Source organism: Myotis lucifugus, unplaced genomic scaffold (genome assembly GCF_000147115.1).
Source record: "Myotis lucifugus unplaced genomic scaffold, Myoluc2.0 scaffold_55, whole genome shotgun sequence".
Lineage (NCBI taxonomy): Eukaryota > Metazoa > Chordata > Mammalia > Chiroptera > Vespertilionidae > Myotis > Myotis lucifugus.
The window spans coordinates 2815947-2841339 of record NW_005871103.1 but is presented as its reverse complement, the minus strand read 5'-3'; the positions used below and the strand labels follow the sequence as shown (position 1 = coordinate 2841339).

The 25393-nt window shown below is 51.0% G+C and overlaps 1 protein-coding gene across 1 annotated transcript in view; it reads right to left on the bottom strand.

Annotated features, from left to right (window-relative positions):
- PRICKLE2 (prickle planar cell polarity protein 2) overlaps nucleotides 1-25393 on the bottom strand; it is a 317482-nt gene that overhangs the window by 15357 nt on the left and 276732 nt on the right. The window lies entirely within an intron of this gene.

The window sequence follows — 25393 nt, the reverse complement described above, 5'->3', positions numbered from 1 at the left end:
TGGTGACCCCAACAAACCAGTACGCGAGGCTTGTAGAAACAGGCGGGTCAATTTCAGCGACTGCTCCCTCTGAGGGCCTGTGGCTCTGCTGTTACACAGCCCACTGCTCGCTGAAAGGACACGCAAACACTCCGGCCGCTGAAGCCTGCCCGCCCGGCTGTCCTGGGCGCACACCCACCCCACGCTGCTTTCCCCAGTCCACCAGCCAAGTCCACCAGCCGCCCGCGTCTTCGCTCAGGAAACTTTGCTAAAAGGCTGCCCAGGATGCAGAGGGGCAGCCAGGCCCCGACACCGACTTGGCTTCTTCAAAGAGTTTGACGCAGCCCTGCCACGGCCAGGCTCTGCGGCCTCGGGGAACACCCCACAGGGTGCAGCACCGCGCAGGGAAGACGTGGCCGGCTCAGCACAGACACACAGCAGTCGGGACAGTAGTCACAAGGTGCGGGAAACGCAGGGCTTGGAGAGAGTGTGAGACTGGCTCTACCTTGGCACAGAGCTGGCAAAGAACCGCGTTGCTAATCATCAGGGTGAGACCTAGAGGATGCAGAGGAGCCCAGAGAAAGAGAAAGTTCCTGTGCTCTGAGAGTGAGCAGGAGGAGAGAGGCAGGGAGGAGGGCCGGGAAGGGAGTGGGAGCCAGAGGGAAGTTGTCTGGGCCGAGTGGGTTTGAGAGTGTCCCTCAGGTGCTGGCGGGCAGGATGAATGAAGCAGCTGGGACAGCGCAGAGGTGAGGCTGTGCAGCTCACCCTCCAGCCCGGCCTGACAGCTGTGCCTCCTGACAAGGCCCCGAGCCGCGCGTGCCTCAGCACCCTCATCTGTAAATCGGAGATGGTAGAACCTGCTCATTAGGGTGCCGGTGACGGAGCATCCCTTGGGTTAACGCACAGAGTTCAGATGGTGCCCGCGCAGTGAGGTCAGGCGCCATGTTAGTGTCCTTCACCATATGCGTCCCCTTTGAACACTTTTCTGTGTGGCGTCATATATGTTGCTAGGCATTCTGTGCAACATTTAGAGGGGGTAAGAGAGAGCGGGAAGGACTGCAAGGTCACACAGCAGCTCTGTCAGCGCTCTGCTGCTCCTTCAGTGCTGTGAGCAGGAGGGAAAGGAGGCGGCAGGAGTGCTGGACCAGAGGGCAGGGCAAAGGCCTCGGGGCGGGCCCGGCCTCTGCGTTTCTAACAGCTCCCAGGAGAGGCTGATGTTGCTGCCCACGGACCACAAGGGAATGGGGTGCTTTCCTTTAGCTCCCAGATCAGGAAAGAACACCTGGCATCGCTTGTTCCTCAGGATGGCATCCAGGAAGTTGTGTCACAGAGACCATCCAGGGGGCTGTATCTGAGCTGGCACCAGCCCCAGACCTCGGCCCAGGAGCCAGCAAACCTTAGAACGAGAGAAGGAAGTGTGTCCATCCTGTTCTCTCCTTGTCTCAACACCAGAACTGCCACCAACCGAACCCCTGCTTCTGACAAGGGACCAGCAAAGACGGGACTTGGGTTCTTGGAAAGCACAGCCATTGACCCGGCCATGGAAACTTGCTCCCAGCTCTGGCTCCTGCCCCAGCCGGCTGTGCCCTTCACCCGCCTTCCTGAGGCAGCGCGGACTCGGCCAGGTGCACAGTCTGCACAGATGGAGGAGCAGCTGCTAGGCTGGGAGGAGCTGAGCATCCAGCATCCTCCAAAGGCGATCGCTTTCTCCTCCCACCCTGCACCCCGTAGGAACCAGCCTGGGAGGTAAGGAAAGTCTCCAAATTTCCCCTCTGAGTCATGAGAAAATAATCCTGCAGGCCAGTAAGTTTGGCAGCTGCTGAAGGACATTCCAAAACCTTCCACTGCTTCGGCACAGCAGGAATTTCCAGGAAGAGAACATGCGCTGTTTCCCATGTTTTGACAATAGAACCCCATCCCCAACCAGATCCACCCTGACTCAAAAGGACACATTTTGGGGAATGAATACTGGCTTAACATTGATTGCTATTAGAATCTGAACATATCTGCTTACCACGTCTGTCCCTGTCACTGTGCCAGGGCCACGCCCAGTGAGGCTGGAGCCTTACACAAAAGGGGATAATGAATAAAACTGACCCTGACTTTATTTACAAATTTGACATTCTGTTAAACATAGATGTTGGCATGAATTTTGCTTCTTAAAACACTGCATTGAAATATTGCTTATCTTGGATAATGGCTTTTTCTTTCAATTATGTACCCACGGCGGTGGCCTGACCCTGGTCCTGGCCCCACCAGACAGGGCCCTTGCCGGGAGCCGGTCCATCCTTGCTGCTTGACACAGTCGCTGCAGAGAAGAAACATCTGCACAGCATATGTTTCAAGGGACCTGGCGTATATGGCATACTGTTCTTAATATGTTTGCTCCCCTTAGCGCTATGTGTTTTTACCAAGGTCACCTCTCCGAGAAAGGTTGTTTCCCCAGGTAGGGATTTTTCCCTGAAGTTAGGGAGGGAATAAAACCCCTTCACTAAGTGCCAGGCGGGTAGTTAATCACTTTAACTAAGAACAATCACGCTTAAGCTACATAATCTTTACTCCCTGGAATGGAGATAAGAAACACCCTAACCTTTGGAATAGAAATTGATAGGATTAAAATCAACTGGTATAAATACAGATGTAACAAGAAAGACAACAGGAGACAGAACCTAGAGACAGGACTTGGCTGGAGAACCTACACAGAACCTAGAAACAGAACCTAGCGAGAGAACCTGGCTGAAGAACCTAGAGACAGAACCTGGATAGAACATGGCAAGAGAACCTGACTAGAACCTGGTGACTGAACCTGGCTGGAGAACCTGGACATAGAACCTGGCTGGAGAACCTAGCGAGAGAACTTGGAGACAGAACCTGGCTGGAGATCCAAGACAAAACCTGGCTGGAGAACCTAACCAGAACTTCGCTGGAGATCCTGACCAGAACTTTGGCTGGAGATCCTGGCTAGAGGTCCTGGCTAGGCTGCTGATCAACTGAAGGCTGTCTCCGTGTCATTCCTTCTTCGCCGACTCCATCCACACCTTTGGGGACCCCTGGACCTGCTGGGGCTGGACCCCAGCAGGCCCTCACCTGCCGGAAGCCAATGCCAGCATGTCATAATTGCAAAGTTTCACCAAAAGGTTGATGGAACTTGGGGACTCAACAAGGGCTGAGTCACATATGTTGTCACCTGTTGGGAATGGCTAAAGGCATTTCCCCAAACCTGAAAAGGGATGATTGCTTGCTGCCAGACAGCTCATGGCATCTTAATCTACATGTTATTGCCTCCTACTGGCCAAACACCTGAACAGCCGTAGGCTAATTGTCCCCATTCTGACAATGGACTCTGTATAGGAAACCTGACCCTTTGAAGTGTTTATCTCTGCCTCGCCTCAGGACAATTTGTGTTAATAAAAAGCATGGGGTCCTGAGACTAAGGAGATATTAGTTTCTTTAACTAGGCTCCTCTGACCCCCAAATGCCTTTCAAAATTATATTTTGTCTTTGGACTCTCTCCTTAAGTTACACACAGCCCCTTTTCCAGATTGCTGAACCCTTCTTACTGCCGGAACAAGAACCCGGCATTAATGGTGTCACGAACAGGGACTTCCTGAACCCTTGCAGATGCCGAGGAACACTCACCAATACTCACCTTTCACCTTAGTCCAATCTTTAATTTTCATTTGTGAAATCCCACGGACTGTATATTTCCTATAAACTGTGTTTACCATAGTAGTGGGAAAAGTACAGACAGCCCCTGACTTATGATGGCTTGACTTAAGATTCTGCGACTTTACAATGGTGCAAAAGCTATTTGCACTCAGTAGAAACCATACTCCAAACTCTGAGTTTAGATCTTCCCGGGCCTGGTGGTATGCGGTGGGATGTTCTCATGATGCTGGGCAGCAGCAGCTGCGGGCCCAGCTCCCACTCCCGCACGTGATCCTGAGAGGAAACAACCGCATGCTACAGTGAGGTACTAAATGCATTTGGGCTTAACGATATTTTCTTTTTCTGTTTTTTTAAAAAAATATTTTACTGATTTTTTTACAGAGAGGAAAGGAGAGGGATAGAGAGTTAGAAACATCGATGAGAGAAAAACACCGATCAGCTGCCTCCTGCACACCTCCTACTGGGGATGTGACCGCAACCAAGGTACGTGCCCACAACCAAGGTACATGCCCTTGATTGGAATCGAACCTGGGACCCTTCAGTCCGCAGCCCTATGCTCTATCCACTGAGCCAAACCGGTTAGGGCAATATTTTCAACTTATTACAGGTTTACTGGGATGTAACCCCATTGTAAGTCAAGGAGCATCTGTAATTGGCCTGGATAGCAAGGGACCTAGAGTTTCCACTCTCCTGCAAAAATCCCGAATAAATCTTCTCTGCTCTGAGCCTCAGCTCCTCTCCCTTCCTGATTCTCCACCAGAGCCTCTCCTAGCTTCTCCCAGCTGAGAGTCTACATTTTTTTTGGGGGGGGGGATAGAGGGTGGTCTCCCAAATTTTCTTTATTGAGACATACACCATTATATTAGTTTCAGGTTCATAAGACAAAGAGTTGCTATTTGCATATGTTGGAAAATGATCACCACAGCACGCCTACTCAGCATCCATCACCACACACGGTTGCAATATTTGTTCTCGTGATGCGAACTTCTAAGACCTATCTTCTTAGCCACGTTCAAATATACAATTCAGTGCCATTAACTATAGCCACTAACTGTACATTACATCCTCCGGATTTATTTATTTTATAACTGCAAGTTTATACCTTTCTCGCATCCACTCACTTCTGTGAGAGTCTGTGACTTTGATTCTATGACCCAAGACAGACACCTTCAACTATCCGGTCAGTGTGGAATATTGCACAGGCACCAGAGCAGAGCCAATCCGAGGCAATGGTGCCGGGGAGAGAGAGGAGAGGCACAGGGTGCTGCCAGAGTGGTCAGAAATGAAAACACTTGGGGGGTCCTCAGACAGTCAGGGGACATTTAGGGGTACCGTTTGTTGATGTGAAGAAAAAGAGAGAAACCTAAACTCAAGATTTGTCTACTTGGTCATCTTTCATTTGTCCTGACCTGCTACTCTGTCGTTGCCCCAGGAAGTCATACCGGGACGGCCAAGGCTCAGTGTAGAATAGAGCTCAGGGCTTTTTCATTTCTTTTAATCTGTTTTAGTTGACTGATTTTTAGGGCGAGAAGAAGGGGGAGGGAGAGAGACACATCAATCAGCTGCCTCCTGCTTGCCCCCTAGCGGGGACTGAGCCTGCAACCCGGGCACGTGCCCTGACCAGGAATGGAACCTGACACCCAACCACTGAGCCACACTGGCCAGGGCTTGTTTAAATGCAGGTTCCTGGTTCCTGTCCTAGACTGACTGCATCAGAACTTCTGGGAACAGGGCTCAAGAATTCGCACTTAAATTCTTCATTTGGTTTTGGTGCCTGTAAAAATGAAAACCCACTGCTCTGAAGTCACGAGAAAGCGGATAAGGAAACAGGTCCCCAGCACCGGCTCCCTCACTCGCAGGCGACCTTGGAATTCGGAGTCTGAAAGCCGTGTGTTACGTCACCGTCTCACCAGCGCCAAGACAGGTGCGAGGGCTCTGTGACCCGCCAAGCCCTGAGCCGCTGTCCGACGCAGGGTTTCCAGGACAGTTTGCTACCTTTCCCGCCAGATCTTGGCTGGTGAAGACTGATGACTTAATTCCCAGGCCACGTCACGCAGTGTGGTCCCTGTGCCAGCCCAGCCAGGGAGCATGGCAGCCGCGCTCCCCTGGAAACCGTCCAGATGGCTGGCACCTGAGGAACCCGCCAGGCTGCTGGAGCCTGGCAGAGAGGCGGGCATTTGACTTGGTGTGGTTCCAGCTCGTAGGCCATCAGGGCTGTTCTCTGCTCTCTGAGCACTTCAAACCTTACGAAGTCAGAGCCGGGGGCTGTCCACACTGGGCAGGCTGTGCAGTCCCAGCCCGCAAGCAGGACTTGCCCCTACCAAGTGCCCAGCTCAGAGCCCCCGTCTTCCGATGGAAGTACACAAATGTACAACCTGGAGGAGGCCATTGGGGAGCACCTATAGACACCTGCCATGTGCATATCCCCGTCCCAGAAATCCCACCCCTAGGGATTTATGCTACAGAAAACCTCGAACAAGCACATAAACTCACATAAAAAGGTGCTCAACGAAACACAGATTTCAACAGTGAAAACTCTGGGAAAAATCCAGTGTCCAGCAAGAGGCTGATGAAACACTGCAGCGTCCGATGAACAGGATGGATGTGCGCCAGCAGGGGGAGAAGGACAGATGTACTCTCAGCAAAAAAGGCAACTGCGAAACGGTAGGGTCACTGTTTGTAATTATAGATCTGTCCGTGTTTTAATTTTTTTATTTGCCCAGAGACAAACACCAAAGAAACAGTCACCTAATAGGGGATAGAAGGAAATTATGGGGCAATCTCAATTTGTACAGAAGGTTTTATAATTTTGCAATTTTTAAAAACGGTTTTGTAACTTTAGAGCTTTTTAATTTTTTAAGAACTATTTTTTGTTTGTAATTCCAGAAGACGATAAAATTACTTGGGACAAGTTGGGAGATTCCCCCTTTCCACCTTAGTCTACCAACCAGGAGAACTAAACGTAAGACACTTTCTCTGGGGCGGAAACGGAGCCGGGGACAAGGATATTAAGCACAAAGCCTATCATTTTGGGGACATTGGGAGGCGCGGCAAAGAACACCCACCCTCTCCCAATCTTGAACTAAGTTATTCTGAGCTGTTTCGTGGCTGAAATACCTGGAGCTCACAGGGAAATCTGAGCACCCAGGGCAGCGGTTGCAGAGCTCAAGCCGTGCTCCCCAAGCTCCGAGCCCACACGGGCCCTGCTGCTGTCAGCTGGTGAGCCTGGGAGCCACGCGGACCTTTCCCGTGGCCACCACTCCTGGCTGCCCGACCTGCGGGAGGTACTGTGCGTCAGCAGCCGCGTGGTCTTGGGCAAATCTCTTGATCTAAGAGTCTGTTTTCTCATCTGTAAAACGGAGGCTCATTCACTCAACAAATATTTTATGAATGCCGACCCTGGGTCAGATTACCAAATACCTACTATGTGTCCAGCAGCACCAGCGGCTGTGGCAACGAGGGAGGGAAAAGGAAACAAAATAAGTACTAAATGTCCTATGCCTCAGAGTGCTAAGTGCTACAGAGGAAGATGAGGCAGGGAAGAGGGAGGAAGGCTGTCAGGAGTAAGAACAGACCCACCCTACAAAATGAGCTCAGGCACACACTGCCCTAGCCTAGCCCCAGGCACGCGAGTCCTCACTAACCAAAGCCACTACGCCACCCTACTTCACCCCATCACTGTCCACCCCATACCCCCTAGACGCCACCACTGCGCCAAGTCCTGTCCTCTCTGAGCTTTCCCCATTGGTATTTCCCAAGAGGCACCCTTTTGAATACTTACCAGGGACAAGTACTGGCAGTTGTACATATCCGACTTCATCGGAGTCTGCTGAACCCCCTAAGAGTAGGTATAGTAATTCTCATTTTTCAAAGGAGGAATCTCAGGCTCAGAGAGGATGCGGGGGGAGAGGGGATCCCCCAGACTGTCCCCCAGGCCACAGAGGGAGCCTTCAAATCCTGGTTAACCTGACAGACAGAAGGCAGAGGCCCTGTGCCTCCCAGGCCAGAAAGCAGGCTCCTGCCTGCCCAGCTGGGAGCAGGCCCTGTCCTTCCCCAGCACCTGGCCACTGGGCCCTTGGGCACCACCCCCTGCCTGGCGAGCCACGCCTGGCCCGGTGCTGAAGACGCCAGCCATGGCACCCCAGCATCCAGACCTGCTTTCTCTCTCGGTCCCTGTGGTGATTTGGGGTTTCCCATCCCACAGACTCGGGGAGAGGGCAGCAGGTGCCACCAGGGAACGGGGACGCGGGGAGCAGGTGAACCGAGCAGTTGACGTCACGACTTCCCCACATGTTATATGATTTTAAAAGTTCCTCTTCTTTCCTTTCACTGCAGCCTGCAGAGTGTCAGGCTGCTCCGGTGGAAGGAGCCTCCAGCTATGGAGGAGGGCGCTGGCGGTGGGAGAGGAAGAGAAGGAAGAGGAGGAAGGAAGGGCTGGCGTGGTCTGAGCGCCACAGCCAGCAGTGCACTGAGCGCCGCCTGCCCCTCCACGTCCGTCCGGGGCCACTGAGGCCTGGCCTGGGACCGCACAGAAACGGGACTTCACCACGAAAAGAGACCCGAGCCCGACTCCACCTCTGCTGCTGAAGGGATGCAGTGATTGTGACAGAGTCACACCCGGGGATTGTCAAAGTGGGGCGTGGAGCCCTATGCGCCCCTGCTGGTGGGCGAGCTGTGGAGTGAGGGGTGGGCACGGCGCTTTACCAAGCATATTCCCCGTCCTGGTACCATAGTAACTACTGTGTTCACAGTACAAACGAAACAGGTAGCTCAGCATCCAGGGCTTCAGCAGAGATTTGCAACCTCGGCACTACTGACTGGGCGCAGTCATTCTGCTGTGGGGGTGGGCTCTGCCTGTAGGATGCTCAGCAACACCCCTGCCCTCTCCCCCGAGATGCCAGGAGATCCCATACCTCTTGTGACAACTCAAAATGTTCCAAGACATTGCCACATGCCCCGTGTGTGTGTGAGTGTGTGAGTATGTGAGTGTGTGAGTGTAAAACCACCCTGGTTGAGAACCATGGTGTTATGGTTAAAAGAACAGGACTCAAGCATTGAGACCCTGGGTCAAGCCACCTGCCCTGTTGTGATCCTGTGTTCTAAGTCTTGCATTCCTTATCTGGGAAATGGAGGTGATATGACACGTGTTTTGCAGGATTATTATAAAGATTAACTAAGAAACGTCTATGTCGTAGTTAACACAGTGTCCCACCTAGAACACTTCGAAGCTGTTAGCTCTCTTTATGACGTAGATCGTCGCTGCCTTGAGGATGCACAGAGGATAGTCTCTGGACAAGAACGTGAGAGCGTAAGCCATCACGAACTCTGGCGGGGGAGGGGTGTGAGTCTCATGTTTGATTTGTTAAAATAAAAGGCATGTCTTATTTAAAAACACACACACAAAAACCTTGAGAAACACTGAATCACTGCTGTTGAAAGGTGAGTTGCAGAGGTTCTTGGTTTACTAGGAGGAGGAAAAGCCATGAACAGGAGAACGGAGAGGCCAGACTGCCTGTCTCAGCAGGGCGCCCGAGTCTTGCGATGGCAGCTGCCAGGGCTGTGTGGGCTGAGGCTGGCTGGTGCCCTGGCTGCTGTGGGTGCCATCTGGGCAGGGCAGCTGGGACAAGGGAAGCAAACAATGTAAATGGGCAAAAGATGGGTTTTCAAGGTGCTTGTGGCAGTTGGCAGGCCCTGCCCATCTTGGCTTCATCTGCTGATGTCTCTCTGGAGGACTCTTCCCATCAGAGAAAGACCTGAGCTTTGTGTAAACTCCCTTTTCTCTGCCAAGATTAAGGGCTGATGTCACCAAGAGCCCCTCCTCCTTCAAGAGCTTCTATTTTAGCCCTAGCTGCTTTGGCTCAGTGGATAGAGCGTTGGCCTGCAGACTAAAGGGTCCCAGTTTCGATTCTGGCCAAGGGCACATGCCCAGGTTTCGGGCTCGATCCCCCCCAGTAGGGGGCTATATATATATATATTTTAAAAGAGCTTCTGTTTTATGGAGGGGAATGCAGGGTAGTAGTTCCAGGTGCAGCTGGGCACACCCCACTCAGCCACTCATCAGCTACGTGACCTCACACTCTTTGATCCTTAGTTCCTTCACCTACAAGGTGTGGGTAACAGCTGTCATTGTTGGTTACTGTAGCTCACTTGACTTTCCACTTCAGTCTTAACTATACCAGGATCAATCCTTGAGGGTCCTGAGAATAGTCCACATCTCTGTTGATGATGAAAGCAACAAACGTTTCTGAATGTTTTCTGTGACCTCGGCATTATATTAAGTGTTTTCTCGTTAGCCCTATAAAAGGGTGGTTATAGGTGAGAACATTCAGGCTCAGAGAGTTTAGGCATTTTGCTCAAGGTCACAGAGCTGGTAACAGACAGAGCCGAGAGTTGAACAGGGGTCTATCCGACCCTGAGACTATCACCTTAATGGCAATTCCCAGGTGCTTCGGGCAGGATCAGGCAGAGCAATGACACGAATAAGAGCATTTGTGTGCTTGGAAATGAGCGCCCTTTCCCTGAGGGTGTGCGCTACTTTGCAGTCAGGAAGGACAGACCAAACTGGGGCACTGGCACCCCCCATAAATCCTCCTGGAAGTTAGAAACATACGTGCCTGAGGAAGAATCTGGGCTTGCCTTCAATGTTGTCTGCTCTGTAGAATTACTGGGGGGCCTTAACACATCCCCTCACCCAGGCCAAACCCCAGGGCAGTGAAATTGGAATCTTGGGCTGGGGCCCAGGCTTCAGAATTTCTTTAGGCTCTCAGACATTTCCAAGTGTGACCACGACTGAGAACCAGTGTCTGAATATTCCAGCATCTACCTTACATCTTCCCAATGGGTGCCCAAACAAACTCTCTCTTAAAAGAGATGGAGAAGGCCTGGCGACCATTTTCTTTAGACTAAGCGTGAAGTATTCACTCTCAGCCTTCTGAGTGTGAGGGTGCAATTCCCAGGAGATACCGGCTCCCTTATCCAGAGCCAAGCGGGTGGCCGCCAAGGGCCTCAAACAGGTGACGGCTCCTGAGATTTGTGAGGGCCAGTCTTGGTCAGCAGTCGCTGAATTTGTCCTCATTGTGAACTCAGTGGGCCTCACCTCCTGACTCAAACACTGGGATGAGCTCCTAGCAGGACCAAGTGACATGGCAACTCCCCCCAACAACGGAAATCTTCCTGAACGCCCAGACCTCAGCCTCAGAGGATTCTGAGCTGAGGTGGGAGGACCCAGATCTTTGAAGGCCAGGCAAAAGCCTTGCAATTACAGCAATGCCCTCCTGGGACAATGACAGCGGCTCAATCTTTCTTCTAAGGACCGATGAACACAACCCGAGCCCGGAGTCTGCTTGCCATGGCTACCCCTGGCTGATTTGTGCAATAAAAAGAGAAGGGGATTTGTGAATCATACTTCTGTTTAGCCATGTTTTCAAGGCTTACTCTTTACTTAAGGGAAGGCTTTTAATCAGATACATATATTAGTTGTCTGGCTAAGCCAGGATAGCGGGGTAATATTCAAATGTACCACGTATATGAAATCCAGGAGATGACCAAGCCAGAAATCAGCACTGAAGGGAAAGTACGGTACAGCAAGAGAACGATCAACAGAAAGAGTTCAAGGATTTTAAAAAAAATCAAACATTTTGCCTTAAATGGCATGTTCTTCCCTCGCACTACCCAACACACATGATATTTTTGCTTCATTGCGGATTAGCTTCCTAAACCCACTCTGCCACTCTTCTGACTTTTTCTGCTTTCAGTTAACACAGTGAAAAAGGGGACCAGGACAGCGCTCTCGGAGGGACTCCAGGAGGCTGAATTTGAACCAGCAATCAAATGTGACAGCTTCCCAGCTCTAAATAAAGCTTTCTTCCCCCTTGACAACCACACTCCCATAACACTGGCCTGAGTGCAGGTCCTGCAACCACTGCCTCAGGGCCTTTGCATACGCTACTCCTAGAGCCCTTCATCTCCTTCCTCTCCTCCTCCCCTCCTTTGCAAGGTTAAGTCCTTCTCAGCTGAAATATCACTTCAGAGAGCTTCCTTGACCATCCTTTTCATGTGCTTAACCCTCAGTGTTCCCCACCCTGCTCATTTCTTTCATAGCATTTATCACAATCCATCCTTACGTGTGTTAATAACCCATCTCTATCCTGTTCTCCTCTGAAAGCTGTGTCAATGGCTGGCTTTCTTATGGGCTGGCTTCTAGTTGGGTCTGCCTCCTGGGAGGAGAACAGGGCAGCAAGAGAGCTCCTCCGGGGTCTTACTACCCTGGCGTCCTCCACAGCAGGCTGCAGGTTGGCTGTAGTTCTCCAGCTAAGGCCCCGGTCCCACCCAGTGGCCCTCCTCACTGATTGCTCTTTGCATGTGCCATCTGCTTCCTGCTGGGGTCCTGACCCACACGGGGCCTGGGTCTGATTTATTCACCAATGCATACTTGGCAAGCAGCAGAGTGCCTGGCACATGGTAGACACTCAACAAATATTTGCTGAATAAATGAATATAAAACAACTCAGAATCAAGATTTTTCTCTTCCCCATTCTTTTTGTTTCCCAAAAAATTCCTATCCAACTCTTGTATGAAACACAAACAGGGTGTTGGGATTGTGGGTGGGTGTGGGAGGCACCCCAGCACAGCTCCCTTTTAAAGAGCAGCATATTAGAGAGCTATGTGGGGGGACATCATAAGGGAGGATGTGGCACCTTATGCAGTTTCTGCAATGGAGGCCCACCGTGTCAGGGGCTGCGCTGAGAGTGAATGCTATTTACATCTCAATGTTCCCAGGAGGATTTGGGGTTCAGCTGCTGGATGACAATGGGGGTGGAGGGTCAAGGAGGGGATGTCACTTCTGTGAACCCATAGAGTGTGTAAAATTCTCCTTTTGCAGTAATTCCGGGCTCAGTGGAAAGCTGGCATAAAAATGTCCTCGGATCTGACGTGTCCACTGCCAGGTAAAGGTGTGTCTCAGATGCCCCTACTACCAAGGGTCCCACAATAAACAGCTGGAGGGCACGAGTGGCAGAGGAAGCCTGTGCTTCTGGGGCAGCCTAATCCTGAGCAGAACAAGAGCCACAAAGGACAAGGCCCAGGTGACAGGAAGCCCCACATCTGCTGCTCATCCTTGGCTCAAGGACGCCTGGCTAGTGTAGCATCAAGCAGCACTCTAAGGCAGTGGTTCTCAACCTTGGCTGCATATTAGAATCACCTGGGAATCTTTTTAAAATCCTGATTTCTGGGCCTCATCCTCCGGAAATTCTGTTTCTTTGTTATCGGGTGAGGCCGCAACATTAGTAACAAAGAAACAGAATTTCTGGAGGATGAGGCCCAGAAATCAGGATTTTAACAAGATTCCCAGGTGATTCTAATGTGCAGCCAAGGTTGAGAACCACTGCTTTATGAGCACCTGGGACCAGGTGGAATTCCTCTCTCTGCAAGGGCCCAGCTAGAAAGAGCTGGGCAGACAGAGGGTGGCCGGGCTCCCTCCTGGGGCTGATAAAGATTTCCATGGACAATTTCCATCTACCCCCCATTGTCCTCCAGCTCAGGGCCCTGGCTCCACGGGCCTTTTTCTCATCTACAGACTCAGGGAACAAATTAACTCCTCTAAACTGTGGCAAATGGGAATTATCTGAGAAGTTAATTGATACGGGGTGGGGTAGGGGCGGGGGGGAGAGGGGGTCAGCGAAGGAAAGGCAAGGCAGAGACCAGCGGCTTTCTCACTGGCGAGGCCCGGCTCCATTAGTGCTGACAGGTGCTGCGTGGGTATAAGTAGGCCACAGATTCTGGGAGCCTCGCGGAGCTCAGACAAGGCTGGAAACCGAGACTCAGGGAGGAAGGGCTCATCACTCTGCGGCCAGCGTGCCTGGAGCGTCCAGGCAGAGTTCCCAGGGGTGGGTGTGGACACTGACCCCTACAGAACCGCCCACCTCAAGCCTGGTCACTGGCTCTGGTCTCCCCGTCCATCCCCTTCGGTTATAATGACCCTGAGTTCCAGTCAATCTTCCTTCTTTCTGGTAAGTGAGCAATGAATGGGCTGAGGCAGAATTAAAAGGAAGGCGGCAGGGGGCTGGCACTTTGGATATCTAATAACCAAAGTGATAATAACACTCAGACACTGAGTTTGCCAAGTGCCAGGCATGCCAGTAAGTGCTTCTGCACACTGCTCCACAGCAGCTGCCCGTGGCAGGCATTATATGGACTCTCCCAAGCCGAGGGCCTGAGACACTTAGGCGTTTGCTAGAGAGGTGGTGGGATGTCAACTAGATGGTCTGACCCTTAAACACCAAACCCCCACTGTGTGCTGCAGCCGAAGTCAGAGCTGGAAGCAGAAAGTGTCCTTTTAGCTGCAGAGGGGCTCCCGCAATGCCCAGCCCGGCAGGCCCTCACCTGGCACCAGCCCCTCCTCCGCTGTGGCTCTGAATGGCTTCAATGGGCACTGAGGACCGCCAGCTCTCAGCCCTGTTCTCAACCTGGGCACTGAGGGCTTATGGGGCCGAGCAGTTCTTTGCTGGGAGGAAGGTGCTGCCCTGTCATTGTAGGATGTTTAGCAGCACCCTTGACCTCTATCCACCAGAAGTCAGTAGCACCCCAAGCGGTGACAACCCAAAATGTCTTTAAACATTGCCAACTGTCCCATCGGTGGCAGAATCCCCAGCCCTCCCACCCCACTGAGAACCAGTGAGCCAGACCACCCCTCACACGGGGCAGTTTGTGAAGGAGTGAGCACCTCAGGTAAAGGGAGATGCACACGGATCTTTCTCCCTAAGACCCAGCATCCAAATATAAAGAAAGAAATAACAAGGGTGGGTTATTCTAGGCCATTGGTTGGCAAACTACGGCGCGGCAAACCGCGGCTTGCGAACCACACGTGGCTCTTTGGCCCCTTCAGTGTGGCTCTTCCACAAATACTGACTTCTGCGCATGGGCCACAAAGTTTCAATCGCACTGTACATGCATGCCTACACGTGGTATTTTGTGGAGGAGCCACACTGAAGGGGCCAAAGAGCCGCATGTGGCTCGTGGTTTGCTGACCACGGTTCTAGACTGTTCTTCTTCTCTTCTCCTTCCTCCCCCTTCCAGCTCTAAGCTCTATCTCCTCCCAAAGACACAAGTAAACCTGAAATGGACTTCTGTGCCTTTGAAAAGCAGCACTTCTGATTTGAAAGGCAGCCATCGAAGTCGACTCCTGCTGGTACGAGATGCCCTGGCAGGATCCAGAGTGCTCGCTGCTGGGCAGGACAGAATCACGGCCAGGGACTCCCACCACACGCACAATGTCAGAACCGAAAGGGAATCCTCGCAGGAGTCCTTGGACTGACGACACCCTCAGAGGGGCAGATGCATCTGGGCAGGACGATCGACTCCAAGAAGCAAGAATCCCTTAGACTGCGCGCAGCTGAGTCGAGGATTTGTTCCAAGAAAAGGCCCAGGGAACACATGCACAGAAGGGCAGCTTCTCCTCCGTGCAAGGAGCAAAATGAGCTTATTTTTGCCCCCATTTCTTGTGCAAGAAAAAAATAAGAGCGAAAAGAGGAGACAGGAGCTGGATAATCTGCAAAATGGAGCACCAAGCCCCTGGGTAGCAGGAGTTTAGAAAGGCTGTTTTCTGGAACAGAGAGGAAGTATGGGGGATGTGTGCCTGCTTCAGCTGAGTGGATGGGGAATTCAGCATATTCTTAAGCTATTATAAGTTCTTATAGCAAAGAAAACACCAGGCTTTTTCTTAGTGATTCTGTGTGTCAGACAAAGACTTTATCTTCTAGATGGTGTCCCGCCTGTTTGCACAGCCTGATGTGTGACAGCTGCCTCCCAGAAACATGTCAAGGTCTGTTTTGATTTGGGAAGGGCAGGCTGGAGGAGACGCCTGGCATAACAGGGCTAGAACACACACACACACACACACAGCTACCTGTGTGCTCAAGGCGATGACGGTAAAAAATAGAGGAGGGCTGGTGAAAATTTATTTTAGGTTAAACAAGCAACACACCAGCCAACCTCCAATTCTTAGGAGACTTGGTTTCATGCCTTTTGATTTTCACATTGATTTAGGACGGAAATGTGCCCTACTCAAAGATTAAAGTGTTTTACAACCACGTTTTCTAATGCATTCAGTGACAACACCAAAACCACTTAGCAAGTATTACCCTTTTTCATATTTAATCCACACTGTGTAATGAAGGAATACACCATCCCTATGTCTCAGATAATGTGCTCTTCACTCATGAAGGTGCTACTGACTGAAGCAAGAGCTATGTGATGTCAGAGGCCTCTCCAGAACAAGCACAATATAACTTTCCTTTTGTCTAAACAGGAGTGTGGACCCAGGGCAAGGAGAAAGGACAGTTCTAACCACAGATGAGATGGTGAGTCTGGTTGATCACTCAGGTAAGGTGAGGCCAGCTTTCTCTAGCTCAGTGGTCCTCAAACTTAGTGGGCCTACGAGTTCTCTGGGGGCACTTGTTAGAAATGCTAATTCCCAGGTCTGAGCCCTGAGTCTGTGTGAATCTGGGGTGGGGGCCCAAGAATCTGCATTGTTGACAAATACCCCAGATGAACACAATGTATGTGGTCCGTGGATTCCTCTGGTTGATGGAGGGATGGTCGACTATTTACGTAGAGAAATGCACTCCGAAAAGCTGGCTCCAGGTGGCTCATACCAGTGCCCTGGGAGACAGTTCAGGTGTGGGCTGAAGGGCAGTAAGACAGGGGGTGATGGTTGGCACAGAGCTGCTGACAGGCCTCGGGGCCACCAGGACACGTGGAGGAGATGCTTTTCCAAGTGGCCGAGATGAGATGGTCAAGGACCCGATTGCCACTGAGCCAAAATATTTAGAAGATTTGATTATGTTTGCGAGGAAAGGGAGGGTAAAAAAAATGACATTTTGTTGATGGAAGTAAAAGAAAATCACCATTTAAACACAAATAAATTTGGAAACTGCCTGCATGTCCAATTAAAAAGTTGTGGTCACATCCATTCAACTGAGCATTACTGTAGCCATTAAAGTGACGATTACAAAAGCTATGAAAACAGGCTGACGGTAGAATGTAAATGGAGAAATTCTAGACATGAAATATTCAGTATGTTCACAACTCAGGGGGAAAAAAAAGAAAAGAAAAATAACTCACCAGGATATAGGGGGAAAAGATGAAAATTCACCAAAATATTAACACTACTCAAGTGGTGAGATCTTGGATATGTTTTCCCCATTTCTATCTGTTCTCTCAATTTTTCTCTTCTACATTGTCTTAACTACAAATATATTTTTAAAAACCACAAGAATCTGAGTTTCAAAGCCATTTTCAAGTGCTCAAGGGCTCCCTCATTTCCTTTTGTGAGATTCCCAAATTCAAAGGTTCTAAGAGAAACGTGTCCACATTCTTTAGTAACCTGCTCTCTCAGATCTCGCACTAGTCTAAACATCTCATCACCCCCAGCCTCCACCTGGCTCCGTTTTTCCAGTGCTGCCTTTTCAGTAATAAAATGAATACAATCAGCAATCTTTTCTCTCCTGTCAGCAACCATGGTTACTTACTCTGGGCACAGATGACTGCTCACGCCCAAGGAGGTTATAAATAAGCCTCCTGAACGGTTATTAAAAACCAGGACACTGGGAAAATGTCTCCGGACCCAGAAAATGCCAGCGAGACCGTGACGTGCAGCAGGAGTGCCCCAGCCACTTGGGGGTGGGCTCTGTCCCGTCTGCCCTCTGCTGCCCTCTCACACCTGCTGTCTCTGCTTCCCCATAGACAGGGAATGAACCTGGGAAGAGAAATGAGAGACGAACAGCTTCTGCCATGCCGCTGGGCCATCTGACGCCTGTGAGCCTGGTTCAGGGCCATGAAGTGCCCACCAGGGCACGGCTTCCTTGAGGAGCACAGAGGAAGTCACCCCACGGGGCCCGTCAGAAGGTTTCCCTGAATCACATCCTCAGCACTGAGTGGAGATGGCTGGGATCCATCCCACCTGCCCCTCTAAAACACCTCCTTGCTGGTCTGAAATCCCCCCATTAAAGTCACCACAGGAACATGCCCAAAGACCCAAAAACCATGGGTACCATACATATCGGACATTTGATGTCAAATTCAAATGGGGGGGGGGTGCTGCTGGAGAAAGGAACCAGGCCAGGGAGTCAGCCACAGATGGGGGGACACCTACAGCTCAGCAGGAGATGTGTGGTTTTTACCCTCTTTCTTTGAAGATACTATCTCGGTTTCCCTTTGAGAAGTGCCCCCGTTCCCCACCTCTTCACCCCATTGCCATTCTCATTCCCTGCAATCTCTTTGGTCTTGAGCCCACTGCCTGGCTCCCAGGATGGGCATGTGACTCAGGCCTGGCCAATCAGAGCAACCGTCCTCCCTGGCCACAGGAGTTAGCTGAACAATTGCTAGGTGACCCAAGTCAGGCAAATGTGACTTCATTCTGGGACTTTCGGTGACACTGCTAAGAAAGCGCAGTCCCCACACCCCTTGACCTAAGGAACGTTAGCCGGGAGCTGCTGAGCCACCTCTGCTGCCCCAGAAGAGCCTGCCTGGGAACGGAGCCAGCGGCCAGGCGGGGAAGCAAGGGCAGGGGAGAGAGAAGCAGAGGCTGGTGCCGTCAGTCCTGCTGACACCTGCACCCAGCTGGGCCTGGAACCAAAACCCTGTGAACTTTGCAGTCACTTGACTTAGAAGAGAACTCATTTGTTTACACAAGTTGGAGTTGGGATTCTGACACTTACAAACGAGTTCTGTAATTCCCGTGAACAGACAATCCCCGGGCATTTGCCAAGGAGTTCCCAGGCTGGCCCGGGAGCCACTGGACGAGGCTCAAGGTGAACTGAAGGCTCTCAAGTCTGTGCAACCAGCCTGGGCACATATCCTCCCCCAGGGAGGGCGTGAACAAGGGGGGCTGAGGGTGGCCACACAAGTGGCAAGTCCTGGGTGCCTGCTGCCCAGGAGGTTCAACCAACAGTTTAAAGAAAGAAATTGGGTTAGAGGATGGGTATCCAAGTTATGCAGGGGAATAGGAGAAATGTTCCGCATTACAAGGAGGAAAACCATGTCAGGCCTTCTTGGTGCGCCGAGCCTTTGCAGATCCCCACACTGCTGTTTTCTCGTTCTTTTCGTTTGCCAGCAACACCGAAAACTCCCGCACTGCCCCCGAGCAATCAGTGCATCTCCGTGTTGCACAACCAAGTGCCCTTGTCAAGGTGTGTAGGTGATGCGTGTTAAAGGCCTGGACGTGCCCCAACAATGCAACACGGTTCCAAGGCGGCCACAGGCCCTTTCAGACTTCTGTTCCTGCTGCGTCCCTGCACATCCGGGTCAAGGACACATGCACTTCCAGCGGGTGCTGGTCTGGGTCACAAATCACAGAGAAGCCCTGGCTGGTGTGCTCAGTGGTTAGAGCGTTGGGCGGCACACCGAAGGGTATTGGGTTTGATTCCCGATCAAGGGTACGTACCTGGGTTGCAGGTTTGATCTCTGGCCCCAGTTGAGATATGCGTGGGAGGCAACTAACCAATGTGTTTCTCTCACATCAATGTTTCTCTCTCACTCTCTCTCTTGCTCTCCCCTTTCTACTCTCCCTCCCTTCCACTCTCTTTAAAAAAATCAATGGAAAAATAAAATATCCTTAAGTGAGAATTAACAACAACAAAAAAATTAAATCACAGAATAGGCAAATTTATCCATTTCTGTTTTCAAATCCATCCTCTTCTTGCTCCCAGAAGTCTTCCCCCACAGGCACTGGGAACCTCTGCCAATTTCCTCTCCTAAGTCACCCTCATCCTCTTATTTCAGTCTCCACCCTGTTTACACCTTGGCCGCTGCCATCGTCACCTCTTTGCTGGCTGCACAGTCTTGGACTGCCTCCTAATGGGCCTCCCTGCATCAGCATTGGCCTTCTTCTGATCAATGAATTCCTCACAGGGAAGACAAGCCATCTTTAAAAAATGCAAATCTGATCATGTTACTTCCCTTCCCCATTTGTCCCGAAATTTCCAGGGCTTTCCATTGTACTTAGTGGAAAGGCTCAAACCCTTAAAATAAATATTCCGAATACTTCTCCACCATCTAACCCTTCCTTCTCTTAGTTCTTTATACTCGCTACCACAGGGCCTTTGCATATGCTTGCTACCTGGCGTGCTCCTCCCCTTATCCCTTAAGCATCTATTTTTTTAGGATGTCATCTCTGAACTCCTGACTTGGCCATATCCCTCTTTGTATATGCCTTCCTAGCCCCACATTTACCACAGATGGAATTTCATATCACACAGTTAGATTGTTACTATCTATTAAACTCCACTACACTGTGAGGTACAGGAGGGCAAGGCCCATGTCCACTTTGGCTCAGCAGTGCACCCATAGCACAGGGCATGGCACGGACCAATAGTAATAACAGCTAATATTCCCTGAACACTTGGAGGGTATTAGGCACTGTCCTAAATCCTTTATGCAGATTAACTCATTTAATTTCCACAAAAACCTACAAAGCACTGTTGTCATTCCACTTCAAAGATGAGGATGCTGAGGCACAGAATAGATAAGCTAGCTGCCCAAGGTTACATAGGGATTAATCTGCAAAGTCCAATTTCCAACTCATTCGTTCTGCTGTAGCTCACAGGGCAGGCACTCAAGGCACATTTGCTGGCTGGCTGGCTGAATGAATGAGCAGAAACCATCTTTCTCTTTCCCCACTCCTATCCACACCTGCATTCCCTTCTCACAGGTGCCGGCTCTTCCTGACCCCACCACTCCTCACAGAATCGGCTGATCCCCAAAGAACAGCCACATTCCCGGCCTCATCATTCCCGGGCCCTTCTCCAGGGACCAGCTGACACTCCCCAGCTGTCCTGTGGTGCGGCCTCTGCCTGCAGCAACCGGTCCCAAATCCAAGGCTACTGTACGCCTGGCCCCTGTGTGTAACGTGAACCCTGACCCTAACCTGCACTACAGCCTTAGTCTCCTCTGCACTGCTGCCCCTGCCTGGGGCCAGACCTGCACGTGTCTCCTCTGTCTTTCTGGCCTCTGACCGGGCACACCGTCTGGGACTGCCACCTTTGCTTCCTGTCATTCAGTTCTCACTGGACACTTGTGCTCTCGAGTTTCCCTCTAGCCCTGCCAGAGCCACCCAGACACTTCAGCAAACTGCTGCCACAGGAAAAGGAGTCCTGTCGCTTTCGATTGAGCCACGGTACAATTGTCCTGAGTGGGTTCACGACCCTTCACGTGAGGATGTACACCAGAGAGGTGAAGAGCAAGGGCTTTGCAGACCACTCATTCAGGGTCAGGGCCTGGCCATCAGTGGTGACCGAGGGGAGGTGACAACTCTTTGAACTGTAGTGTACTCATCTGTAAAATGGGTATAATAATCAGCCGTATCTCACAGGGCTGTTGGGAGGATTATGTTACTGATGAAGTCATTAGCATGTCAGGTCACAGTCAGTGGTCTGTAGTGATTATCATCAGTTACTGTCACCATCATCACTGCTGCCATGGGGTAGTGGCTAAGGGCACAGGCTCTGGAGCTAGAACACCCATGTTTGAGTCCTCCTCCTCCACTTACACCTGTGGCCTGTGTCTCACCTATTTCACCTGTAAAATGGACCCTAACAACTCTACCTACCTCACAGGGAGGTGGTGATTTAGTCCACATGTTGTAAGGTGCTTAGAACTATACCGAGAGCATGGTGAACACCTAGTCATATTAGCTGTCATGGATGTTATTACTGTTTCAAATACTGTGATCATGCAGGCTGCAGGCTACTTTGGAGTTGAATTCAGGGAATGGCTTCTGTGAGGCTCCCCCTGGCGCTGTGTAAGGGGTGACCGTGCCCGCTGACTCACTCCCTGTGAACGTAGGGATACACTGTGTTTTCCAAGGAGGGACGCACACTCCCAGTTCTGGCCAGACCGGGAGGTGCCACAGCCCACATCTGAGGCTGGCACGCCACTGGGCCGATCTGTTTTTCCAGATCTGTTCTAAGGAAAAACGGTGCCCACAGAAAGATCATGCTTCGTGCCAGATTAAACATTACAGACGTGTTCAATAAGGTAAGTTGCTGACCATGGGGGAAAAATCCATTATCCTGAAATCTAGCTTTCATCAAAGGATCAAGGTGTTGCCACTAAGCTCTTTGTGACACGTACGTGTTACTCACAGGCTGAGATTCTAGGGTTTAAAGATGCTCCGGCAGTTCAGACACTGCCTTCTCAAAAGACTGCCGAGTTTTCTGGCAAAACCCAAATGCAACAGTGCGAGCTGGCAACAAAGACCGACTCCCCGCTAGTCCGCACCGCGGCCCTGGTGGCTGCTACGTACAGTGTAGGGTCTGCTCCAGGGACACGCGGTGAAGCAGTGTTTCGAATACTAGTGGCAATCTTTCCTCTAGGCTATCGTCTGACAGATCCACGGAAACACGGGAGCACAGAATGGGTTTCTCTCGTTCCCTGTTTCCACGCTCCTCCCACGCTGGCTAGGAAGAGAGCCCACCGGAGCATCTTCACGCCTGGACATACGTGCGGATGTGCACGGCTGGTGGACAAGGGAGCTGCAGCCGCTAAAACAGGTCTAGAGGCCAAAATTATGCACTGGCATGTTTAAGACGAGAGAGAAACAATAGAAATAAAAAAGTACCAGGTAACCATTTAGAGGTTTCAGATGTATCAAGAACTATGTTAGCGATTTTAAATGCATTATCATTTAATTCTGACAAAAACCCTTCAAAGGAAGTACGATTATTCACTAACTGTCATGGCCGAGGAGACAGAACCTAACGGACTTGCAGACTCACTCCAGGTCACAGAGCTCACACTGATGAAGCTGGATCTGGACCCTGAAGTGACTCCGTAACTGGTGCTCCAAACCCTTAATGGACTGGGACCCTGAAAAGCCAGCGCTCCTGTGAGCAAGTCCATCCTTGCTGCTCACCTCCCTCGCCTGTGCTGTCCAACAGGGTAGCCGCTAGCTACACGTGGCTATCGAAATTTAAACTTATTAAAAAGAAACGAAGTTTGAAATTTAGTTCATTGCTATTGAGCAGTTAAAATATGGCCAGTGCAGCTGATGGCCTGAAATTATAGTTTCATTTAATTTTCGTTAATTCAAATTTCAATGGTCACATGTAGCTAGTGGCTACCATGCTGGGCAGCGCTGCTCTGAGGACTTTTTCTCGGCTGCATCAGACATGGCTCACGCTGCTTTCCAACGCTCAGAGACAGAGGGGCATGAGTTGCTTTGCCCAAGGAGCCATAGAAAACTCCGGGTCTAAAGTCCCTGCCTCTTTCTTAAGATCAGAGACTATATGTTCTTCAAATGTACCCGCGTGGCCTTTCCAACGTTCCTCAACTCCCAGATCTGAGTGCCCCGTAAGTTCCAGGGTGAGGACAAGAAAATAAGAACAGACGAAACCCAGGAACAAGTGTTCTCAGCAGGGGGCTGGTTAAATCGCAGGCTCCTGGGCCCCACCTCTGCAGGCTCTGCTGCAGGGGGGCTGGGGGCCTGGAGTCCATGTTTGAATCAAGCAGCTAATGATTGGGAGGCAGGTGGTGTAGCTTTGAGGCGCTGCTTTGGAGGCTGACTTACTTATCTCCTGGCCTCTTACACAATTATAGCACATAAATCTTCCGAGAACAGCGCAAACTGGGCTGGAAGCCAGGCAGTCATCGCTCCGCACTAATTGCTCACTTCTACGACATTAGCAAGGTGCTTAGTCACCAAGGCCCCGCGTTTTTCCATCTGAAACATGGGGGTGAGGATGTGTGCTATTTGTCCTCTAGGACAAGTGAGAACTAAGGGGTGAAAGCATTCGAGGGGGACAGCAGCTAAAAACACACGCGTAGCTATCCTGCAACTCAGAGACACGTTCTGTCTGTTAGCAGAGAGTTTACCTAGATTTCACATTTTTAAAAAATGTAATTTTTTGCTCTAACCGGTTTGGCTCAGTGGATAGAGCGTCGGCCTGCGGACTCAAGGGTCCCAGGTTCGATTCCGGTCGGGGGCATGTGCCTTGGTTGCGGGCGCATACCCAGTGGGGAGTGTGCAGGAGGCAGCTGATCGATGTTTCTCTCTCATCAATGTGTCTAACTCTCTATCCCTCTCCCTTCCTCTCTGTAAAAAAACCAATAAAATATATTTTTTAAGAAATGTAATTTTTTTTAAAGCTATCTCCACAAGAAGAGAACACTCATTCTCTTGGGTTTTTTTTTTCTTTTTCTTTCGTTAATCCTCACCCAAGGATATGTTTTTATTGATTTTAGAGAGAGAGGAAGGGAAGAAGAGAGAGAGAGAAACATCTATGTGAGAGAGAAACATGGATTGGCTGCCTCCTGCACTCACCCTGACCTGGGACTGAACCCACAACCCAGGTATGTGCCCTGACTGGGAATCGAACCTACACTCCCTGGTGCACGGGATGATGCTCCAACCAACCGGGCCACCGGGCCAGGGCAAGTGCACAGCTTTACCTTGTCTGAGCAAGTGGGAGATTTGACAGGATGGGCTCATGTTAGGTTGCAGCCTGGTGGTTAGGAGTCACATGGGGTCATGAGCACAGGTTCAAGCCTCCCCCACTTTTGAAAAGCTGGGTCAAGTCCCTGAGCCTCTCTGTGCCTCAGTTTCTTCAACTCTGAAATGAGAATTTAATAGTCTTCCTCCCTCATTGGGTTGTGATAATTAACCGAGTGAATATTTATAAAGAGCTCAGAACAATGTTTGGCACATGGCAAGAGCTGTGTCACTAGCTGAGTGAATAAATAACTGCATGTGGCAACACGCAGCGGGAGCTCACCTGCGCCAGTTCACCGGTCTCCACCCAGACTCACTGGACTGTGGGACCCGCTATACCCGGTAGATGTGGTCTCCCTCCTCGGGGCCAGGCCACCAGGAGCAGATACACTCAGTGTACAGTGGGGCCTTGACTTACAAGTGTCCCAACTAACGAGTTTTTCGAGATACCAGCCGTCTCTCGGCCGATTTTTTGCTTTGAGTTGTGAGCTAAAATTCAGGTTACGAGCCAGCTTCAGATACCCCACCGCTAGTTGGCGCAGAGAACGTCACAGTGAATGCCACAACATCAGCCCAGCATCACGTGTCTCACTTGTTCACTTTTTGATTTGACATACGAGTAATTTGAGTTACGAGCTCCGTCATGGAACGAATTGAACTCGTAAGTCAAGGCCCCACTGTATCTCAGAGCGGTACTTCTCAAGCGATGCGTGGTGACGGACCAGCTTATTCTGAATCCACTGTGGACTGATGGGTGCCTTCCTGAACAGCAACGCCACATGCAACTCCCGCAACGCACCACGGGTTCTGCAACAACCTCGCTGGTGGGCAGCTGGGCCCATAAATGAGCACAACAAGCATGCACTTGGGTGTTGTCAGATTGCTCTACGAGTCCCTAAACAGTGTCCTTTCAGCCCTTACCTCGCTGGGCACTGCGGCCAGCCTGGTCCTCAGGCCCTCGGAGTAGCGCCAGCTTAGGGAGCATCTCCACGTTGCCACACACACACACACACACACACACAAGCTAGACAATGTGGCTGGAGAGGGTGGGCATTGGGTTCACTCTCTCTCTCCATCCTCTCCATGTCTACCCTTGGCAGCTCTGTCCATGCCTCTTTTGTTGTTGTCTGCACATTAAAACCAGCTCCCTAATGAGAGTCTGGGCTCAGAACAACGTGTTGTGGACGTGTCGGTGCCCAGGCAGCACGGCCTCCAGCTCACAGCTGTCCCTCCTCCTGGATGTCGCCTTTGACCAACAGGAGC